This window comes from Cicer arietinum, chromosome 6 (assembly GCF_000331145.2).
Source record: "Cicer arietinum cultivar CDC Frontier isolate Library 1 chromosome 6, Cicar.CDCFrontier_v2.0, whole genome shotgun sequence".
NCBI classification, from domain to species: Eukaryota; Viridiplantae; Streptophyta; class Magnoliopsida; order Fabales; family Fabaceae; genus Cicer; species Cicer arietinum.
Genome location: NC_021165.2, coordinates 26,107,723 through 26,117,358, shown reverse-complemented (window position 1 = coordinate 26,117,358; position 9,636 = coordinate 26,107,723).

The following is a 9,636-nucleotide window of genomic DNA, read 5'->3' as shown; positions in this document are numbered from 1 at the left end:
TTCTAGTGTCACTCCCTTTAATATCTTTATAGGACTTCTTTTTAGGATTTATGTTGCAGTTGCTACAACTTCTCCCCATAGAAACTTTGTCAGATCTTTTTCCATCAACATGCTTCAAACCATATTCATGAGGGTCTTATTTCTTCTTCTTGTTCCATTGTAGTGTGGAGTATATGGTGGTATAATCTCATGTTATATGTCTTTAGATACACACAATTCTTTGAATTCCTTGGAGATATACTCACCATAATTATATCTCCATGTTAGAATGAGTTTTTGCCTAAGAGGCAAATGTTGGATGGTGTGCTAGTTGTTAATGAATTGTTGGATTTGGCTGAGCGAAGAAAGGATAAATGTTTAATTATGATGGTTGATTTTGAATATGCTAATGACATTGTCAGATAGTAGTATTTAAATTATATGATGAATACATTTGGTTTCTACGGGATTTGGAGGGAGTGAATGAAGGCTTGTGTGGATTTTGCTTCCATTTTAATCTTAGTTAATGGGAGTCTGACAAATGAATTTATATTTAAGAAATGATAAAGACAATGTGATCTTTTGGCACTGTTTTTGTTCTTAATTGATGTGAAAGGGTTGGAAGCTTTAGTCTAGAAAGTTGTTGACATCGGTGCTTTGAGTTGCTACAAAATGATAAGGCTATTTATTTTTCGATTCTATAATTTGCAGATGACACTATTTTTGTGTGCGATCATTTGGTGAGAATATATAGGCAATTAAGTTATTCCTCGTGGTTTTGATTTGGGCTCGAGGGTAAAAGTAAGTTTTGGAAAGAGTAATTTTTTGGCTTAAACATTGATGATGAATTTATGTTTATTGCTTCCTCTTTTGTGTTACCAACACAATTCCTTTTTCAATTTTTGGGTATTTTGGTGAGATCAAATCCTAGAAGAGGTAACATCTTTCAATTGGAGGTAGGGTTGTGCTTATCAATTTGATTTTATCTTTGTTGTCGTTGTATTATTTTTATTTCTTTAAACGGTTAAGGGAATCGAACAAAGATAATTGTGGTTTGAAGATATAAGCATTGATAAAATTACTTGTGTAAATTGAAGAAAAATGTGCTTACCAGATAAGGGTGGTGGTTTAGATGTGAATGATCTAGAGCCTTTCAATGTCTCTTTATTGCGTAAATGGAAGGGACATTGTTTGTGAATATAGGTGTTTTATGGTTTGTATTTCTATCTTTTAGATATGATGATTTAACTCGTATTTGCTTTGATCCTAGTAATTCTAGTTCTTTAAGGAATGGTTCTTTCTAGTGGAAGAATTTGGTTGATGTTGGTTCGATAAGTCGTCTTGGGAGAATGAGTTTACATGACTTGATTTCTTGTCGATTAGGTAATGGTCAAAAATGGAATTTTTAGACTGATCCTTAGACGGATGATCAATCTTTGTCATTTTTTTGTCCTCGATTATTTTCCTTAATGTCACACAATGATTTTTTAGTTGTTGATATGGGTTTGTTGGTAGGTGGTTATTGGGCGCGACAATTGAATTGGAGGTTTGGCGTGTTTGATGTGGGAGTTGAAGAAAAATTTGGAAAACGTACTTTGGTTGTGGTTTTTCAATCCGTTCTTGCTGCTCTTCTCCTTCTTCTTTCCATCTATGCAAGTTCCAACAAATAAGGGGTGTGTTGTCATTGTCTCAAGATATCGATTGTTTGTTTTGTTTCTTGGAGGATGAGTCAATCTTTCATTTATTTTCTAAGTGCTATTTTACTTGTGTTATTAGGTGGAAAATTTAAAATTGGTTAGATATTATTGGAGCTCCTCATGGTGATAATGTTGTTCACTTTTTGCAGCATAGTTTGGATCGTTTAGGGAAGCGCAAGAAAAAAGTTTGTCATTTAATTTGGTTGGGTGTGATATAGTGCCTTTGGTTGTTGAAAAAAATATATGATGTGATAATATTGTAGCTTATTGTGTAGGGATTTTTTTTTAATTAACAGAAAAATATATATTCATTCAAATTGATAGAGTACATTGAAGACACCACAAATTCAAAGTTGCTAAAAACAAAAAAGGATACATATGCGAACAAACTCACAACATTTAAGTTAATAGCGCATATCGCTACAAATATTTTGACATAAATCAAAGTAACCGAAATACTTATGTCACCAAAACTGTAGCGTTGACAATCAAATTATTAGCTGAATCTATAATAGATCGAACTCATTTGTCTATTTGAACCACGAACGCCGAACAAAATGAGAAATAAAAAATGTCTCACCAAGACGCAAACAAAACAATGTCGCACATCAATACCAAACTCACAAAAAAAAATAATACGAGAAAAAACCAAACTTGTGTGAAAATCATTTATGTAAGTTAAGGAGCCTTGTGCCTTGTTGAAATACTAAACATGCAAATGATAGTGAATCAATTATCATTAGTTTACAATCCTTGAACTTGTGTGTGAAAGAGGAGAGAAATGTGATTTTGCTATGTGTAGTCTCTATTGTATAGGAATTTTTGCCAATATCAATTTGTAATGTGGGATTAGTTTATATATAAAGACTAAACTCAAACTTAGTTTGATTTTGTTTGTTTTTCATATCGTTTGTTCTTTGTTTTTTGTTGGAGTAACCCTTTTAATACCATTAATTCAATTTTGTTTAAAAGAAAGTTGTATACCACAATGTCAAATGATGTTAAAATTAAAAGGTACAATAAAAAATATTATTAAAAAAAATACAACCAAATTAGCAAAATCCAAATAATAAGAACTACTTAATACCACGTTCAGCTCATTCACATTCTTTCATTCACGTATGTGCCATTATTGTTCTTTACACAAATGAGGTGACATGTCACATGCATATTTGACTTAGCCAACTTTGATTGTATTAAAATGAGAGAAATTTTTTTTGGACGGACATAAATAAATAAATTAAAAGAAAAGTATTTTTTTTATTTAAATATATTAAAATATTTTAATTTAAAATTATGTTTATGGAAGATTTGTGATTAAACAACCGAGAAAAAATGATTGGTATATGTATATGAATTACCTTATATTACATATTAAATTTTACTAATTAATTAAAAAATAATATAGCAAAGTACTCTTTAAGTATACTTGTTAAACATACCTATTTGTGGAAATTTATATGGAGTATATTTTCTCAATTTCGATTTCAACTAATATTGTAATGTTAGCACTACTCTTAATGAAACTTTTTATTGAAATACAAGGATTGATTCATAATTTTGGACAATGGAGGCACTATATATTTCTTTTTAACTATTATCATATGTATAATACTAACAAAAGTAAGTAGTAGTTTTTTTTCTTCTTAAATATATTACGTGTTGACTATAATATTTGAAATTAATAAAATTACAAATATATGTCTAAATATATTTTTTATTAGTAATTTTATTGATCAAATTAACTAGTAAAAAAAATATTTGAAGAGTAAATTAATAAACTAAAGACACATTTAAAATATCAAAATAATTAATAAAAGATAAATTTAATTTTTTTTTAATTTTAATATATCTAAAGATTATTATAACAAAAACCTATATTTGAAAAATATATCAAAATATAGTGTAGACATAGATATCTGTCGTTATTATTTCTATTTATCATATTATTTATTTTGTGAGTGTATTAAATAATAAAAATTTAAATTTTTTAAAACTAAGTGGAGGCCTACACAACCAACACATGGGTCCATCCCTTTGAATTGATCCAAAAACAGAGGATATCAAGATGTTTTGAAAGCTGTAAAAGGGAATAATAGTTGATACAATTGATTGGACATTTCATTCCCACAAGTTTTCATTTGAGTTTAAATTTAATTTTTTTATTCATAAATTATAAGTAAATTTTATCATATACTCTTATTAAAGTTGGTGATTCTCTTAGATTTTATAGAAAGTTGGTAAATCTCACCTAATTAAAAATTTATGTATCACAGTGTGTTTTGAGAGCTATAGCAATAAGGGTGTATGAGTTAAATTAAGGAGGAAGACTTTTAAAATTTAATAAACACACATAAAATTTCTAAAAACACAATAAATTTTATTTTATAAAATGACGTTTATAGAAAAAAATATTTATATATAAATTACATTTGAGAAAAATTATTTTTAAATAAAAATATAATTTTTTTTATGAAGTACATTTGAAAACGATAATTCAAAACATACTTAAACTTTGGAGCACTTGTGCGAATCAACCACCATTGTGATTCATTCCATGTTGTATTTTTCCATCAACTTTTCTCTTCCAACTACCAAATCAATCACAATGATAATAATACTCTTCTCAAATATACTTCACACTTTTGATTGAATTATTGATAATATATATAAACTTGTCTCATGTTTCAAAACTTAAATATATTTGAGAGGTTAGTTTAATGATAAAAGCTTTGGTCTTATAATTTTAAGATATTGAGTTTAAATTTTTCAAAAACTATTGAAAAATAATCATTAATATAATTAATTAGTTTCACTTTATTAGTAAAAAATAATAGTATTTGATCATATCAAAATAGTGAATTTTTTTAACTCATAATAAATTTTTTATGCATTTTTATGAAAAAACACTTACTATTGAAAGATATTTACTAGTGGCCTTGACATCATTAGCGAACTATTATTTTTAAAGTTTGATTAGGATCCATGTAAGCTTTGTTGATTGAATTTCATCTCTAAAAATGTCATAATCCATTCATTTTTGTCAATGATATCAAATATTGTTACAAAAACGGTGAAGTGACAAACAAAAGTTGATGTGTCATTGATGAGTCATATTATTGAATTCACAAATTGAGTTTTGACTCATTAATTTTAACAATTAAAATAATAAATGATAAAAGAATAAATAATCCACAATCTTCATCGCTTTCCCTCAAGATTGTATGAACACTTGTTTTTCAACCAAGAAACTCTCACTCTTCAACTTTAAAGCACAACTATTTTCACCCTATCAAAGCAACAAAATTATAACTTTGTTAATCAAAGAAGAAATGAGGAATGCATCATCTACATCATGTCTTAGCCTAAACAAAGTAATCTATATCATACGACATAATTACAATAAACAAGCCCGAAATTTGGAAAATGTTTTTTATTATCATCTCTTAATATTTATGTAATTTTTTTTTAATAAAAAAGTAAGAAATTTTTGAAGTGAACATATCTTTATATTTCTAAAATAATAAAGTTGTACAAAAAAAAATAATTTTCATTATCTCATAAAAGATATTTTAATTAATTAGAATTTTATTTTATTTCTATAATAAAGATTCACTTCAATTTTAAAGTTTTTCTTATTAAAGTAAAATCAATACACCTTTAAAAAATAAAAACACAACATTTTTAGAAAGTAAATAAGACCTTATCTTTAGAATGAAATCAACATGATTCTCTCTTTCTATCAAAGATTGTCTCATTTCTTCTCCTTCTACACTTCTCTTCTCAAGGCAGATTCCTCATTCTCTCTCCTTCTTCCACCACTCCTAAACACAATCAATTTCCACGCATAACACAGATGTAATAAATACATTATCTTGTTAGTAAATTCAAAAATTTATAAATTTATTTTAAAGATCGTATAGCTGAATTTAGTATTTACAAATTTATAGTAAATTTGGGCGAATTAGGGGTATACAACCATTTATCTTAATTTTAAAGATGTCCAATTTTTTAAAATCCTTTATTGGGGAAGAATTTGATGAAGTTGAAGACAATGAAAATGATGGTATTAAAGTATTTAACTTTTGAAAGACTAAACCATAATTTTTTTTGAATAGTTTTAATTTTAACAACTTTTTTTAGGGAAATTTTTAACAACTTTAAGAGTTTAGTGTTTTTGATTTGGTGGGATATAATTTACTTAATTTGATATTAATTTATAAGTATAAAACTTTACAATAATTTTGTATATTTTGCTTTAATTATAATTAAGTTAACAGATTGAGTTATTGATAAATTTATAGTATTATAAAAGTATATGTATTCTTCATACATTAATTTTAATATTAACTTAAGGTTTAAATATGTCTTTAGTTTCTGTAAATATATCATATTATGATTTTAGTCTTTGTAAGTTTTGTTGTGTCGATTTAGTCCCTGTAAAATTATAGACGATCGACTTTAGTCTCTAATGTCAAATGAACATTGCAAAAAAAAAACTGTCAAGCAGCCGTGACACGTGACCTTATAAATGTACGCCACACATTATCTTTTATGATATATTAAAAATTAAAATATTTTATATTATTAATTAATAAATTTATTTATGTATTTATTATTTAATAATTAGTTTTATTTTATTAAAAAAAATATGAAAAAAAATTAAAAGAGGCATCTAGGGATTTTTGGAAAATTTATCTTCTTCCATGCCATAAATCATGGAACTCTTCTCTTCTTGATTATATCTATTAACGTATCTCTACTTTAATTATTTACTACATAAATGTGGTAGGAGAAGAACAGAGTATTAGAGCAATGTGTGTGAAATGTTGGTACTAACATCATCCCTCATCTATCAAAAATTCTTGCAACACTCCAACTAGAAGGTATATTTTTTAAGTCAATTTTGTGTTTGTGGTAACGAAATGAAAATAGAGAGAGACGTTAATGAATAGGGTCGAGAAGAGAAGAGTTCTATAGTTTATGGCAGAGAATAAGACGTTTTTCTAAAAAACCCTAAATCTCTCTTTTAATTTCTATAAATATTTTTTCATATAAAATAACACTAATTATTAAATAATAAATAAGTAAATTTACTAATTAATAATATAAATTTTTTTAATTTTTAATATATCATAAAAGATTATGTATTGGTTTACATTTATAGGGTCATGTGATACGATTGTTTGAGCTCTTTTTTTTTTTGTAACGTTTACCCAAAACCGTCTCTAATTTTGCATGAATTAAATTCAAACAAAAAATAGTATATTTGCAGAGATACATATTTAAACTTTATTTTAATACGAGGTGAATTTCTATATCAAATTTACTAAAGAAAAATAAAATTACTTAAAAACTCGAATTTAAAGACCTTACTCAAAACCCTAAACCCCCCGATCGGCCTATTCTACCAACTTCCTACTATCATCCTCACCCACCGTTGTCACTCCTTCTACTCCTTCCACTCCATTTTTTCATTACGAATCATCGTTTTTGACCTCCTCGCCTACAAACTTCATTTCTCCACAATCTATGCACTCGTCATATTCAACCTCTAAGTCGAATAGTTTGTATATCTGGGTTGAAAAGAAGTGTTCATAGTTTTAGAGGAAGAATATGAAGATTTAGATTTTTTTTTAATTATTAAAAAATAACCCCCGTCAACTTTTGTTTTCCACATCACTAATGAAACAATAATGTTATTTAGTATAATAATAATGACTAATAAAATACAAGAATTACAAGTGGTAATTTTTTACTTCTTTATTTTAGAAGGAAGGGTGAAAATAATTTGTCAAAATCTTTCGTTTATGTCAAAGTCAAAGACAAAAACTAATAGTTTTTTATCGTGCACAAATGAAATTAAATAAAATAAAAAAAAACATACATGCACCAAAATAAAAATATATATTTATAAAGACCAATCATAAATTTGAAAAAAAAAATATAATGGAAAGTAAGAATCCCTAAGTAAATTGACCCAATAATTACCACATAATAAGTTCCCATACCTTTCCCAATAGTAGGCATATAAACTTTGTGTCAAACAACAATGACTACCTTTCTTTTATCAATTTACCTTGGCCATATAAATTTTTTGATGTATTTATCCAGGTCCTTAACAAGGTTGACAAGCCAATAATAAACCAAAAACCTATACAACATCACACTTTGTATGATAGACTTGACAAATAGACTACAAAAAATAAACAACAACGAAGATTTTCAACTCAACAACTTATTTTCTTCACATCAATTCTTTCAAATCAAATTTATCAAAAAGTAAGTTTTATAATTTTAGTTTATATTTTTAAAAGAGATTAATTTATACACACTTACAATATAAAATTTAGGGCTTAATTTCATGTTTGGTTAAGGTGGATATTTAAATTAAGGTATTTAAATAATATTTTAAAAGTTAATTATATTTCAATATCATTTGTAGACAAATATGTAACACTCGGTATTATTTATCTAAAATATAATGTAAGACATTATAGTTTTAATAATTTAACCAATCAAGATATTTATAGCCAAGTTTGTTTTATAACATAACATTACAATTCATAATATTGTAACAAAATATCATACGTTATCTTGTTAAAATTTAAAGTACACTCATCCAAAACATAGATTTAAAAGTTTACATCCATAAAATATCATTCAAAACAAAGTCTTAGGAGCTACTATTATTCTCTGCATAGTACTTCTTATTTGTGAAAACATAAAATAAGATTGTTACAATATATCATCTCAAAACAAAGTCTTAGGGGCTACTATAACTCTTTGCATATTACTTCTTGTTTGTGAAAACATAAAATAAAATTGTTACCAAATATCACAGGTTATCTTGCTAAAGTTTAAGGTACATTCATCCCAAAACATAAGTTTAAAGGTTTACATCCACAAAATAGCATCTCAAAACAAAGTCTTATGAGCTACTATGACATTTTGTATCATACTTCTTATTTATGAAAACATGAAATAAGAGGGTGAGATAAAATGATCTTAATGAGTCCCAAAAATAGGAAGATAAATTTTTCAAAAAGGATTTTCATAAGTTTTAAAAACAATGCAATTTATAATAAGTATTCAATGTATGAGACTTATCTTTTTTATTTTTGTAAAACAAAATTAGCGTGAAGCATGTTATCGTGATTGTGAATTAGAATCACATTCGTATGAGTCACCAATGTAATTCTAACCTTTGAGTAAAGTAGGTTGTTGGTCATGACCGTCCTTACTATCATAAGGATTATTTCCTAACTTAGTATTTCAATCCAAAACACATCATAACTCACCATAAAATCTTATTCGTATTGTTTATGCAAAGTATCAATCTTAAACTTTATCACAAATCAAAAGTATTATTTGTAAAACGTGATAATCATTATGCCAATAAACCTCACACATAAAGCAAGGTATGAATAAGAATTAAAAAAAAAATAATTGAATTTTAGATTAGCTAATTTGAGTAAACTTTAGTATGTCAAGTTCCATTAGCCAAAAATTTAGCTTACCTAATTTGAGTTCGCTCATCCATTTTACCAAAACAAAACTAGAAAACTTTAGTATGTCAAGTTCCATTAGCCAAAAATAACTTACTTAGCTTGTTCAAGTTTGGTCCTAAATAATTTCAATTTTTATCCAATTTCGCTCAGCAAACATCTATATGGCTCAGTGAATTTTAGTCTGAAGCCACAATTTTTATCTCATGGTTGTTTTCGCTTAGCCAATTAATTTTGGCTTAGCAAATTTCTGCAAAATTTGAAGATATCCCTTAATTTACAGTTCAACCCTCAAACACTCATGAACAATATTATCCATTCAAATTGATCAAATATCAAGTAATAAAACATACCTTACATACATCATAATATGGCTGAATTATGAAAGTCGGATTTTGTACTCCTCAATTTAACTCATACCCCCCCCCCCCCCCCCCCCCCCCCCACAAACA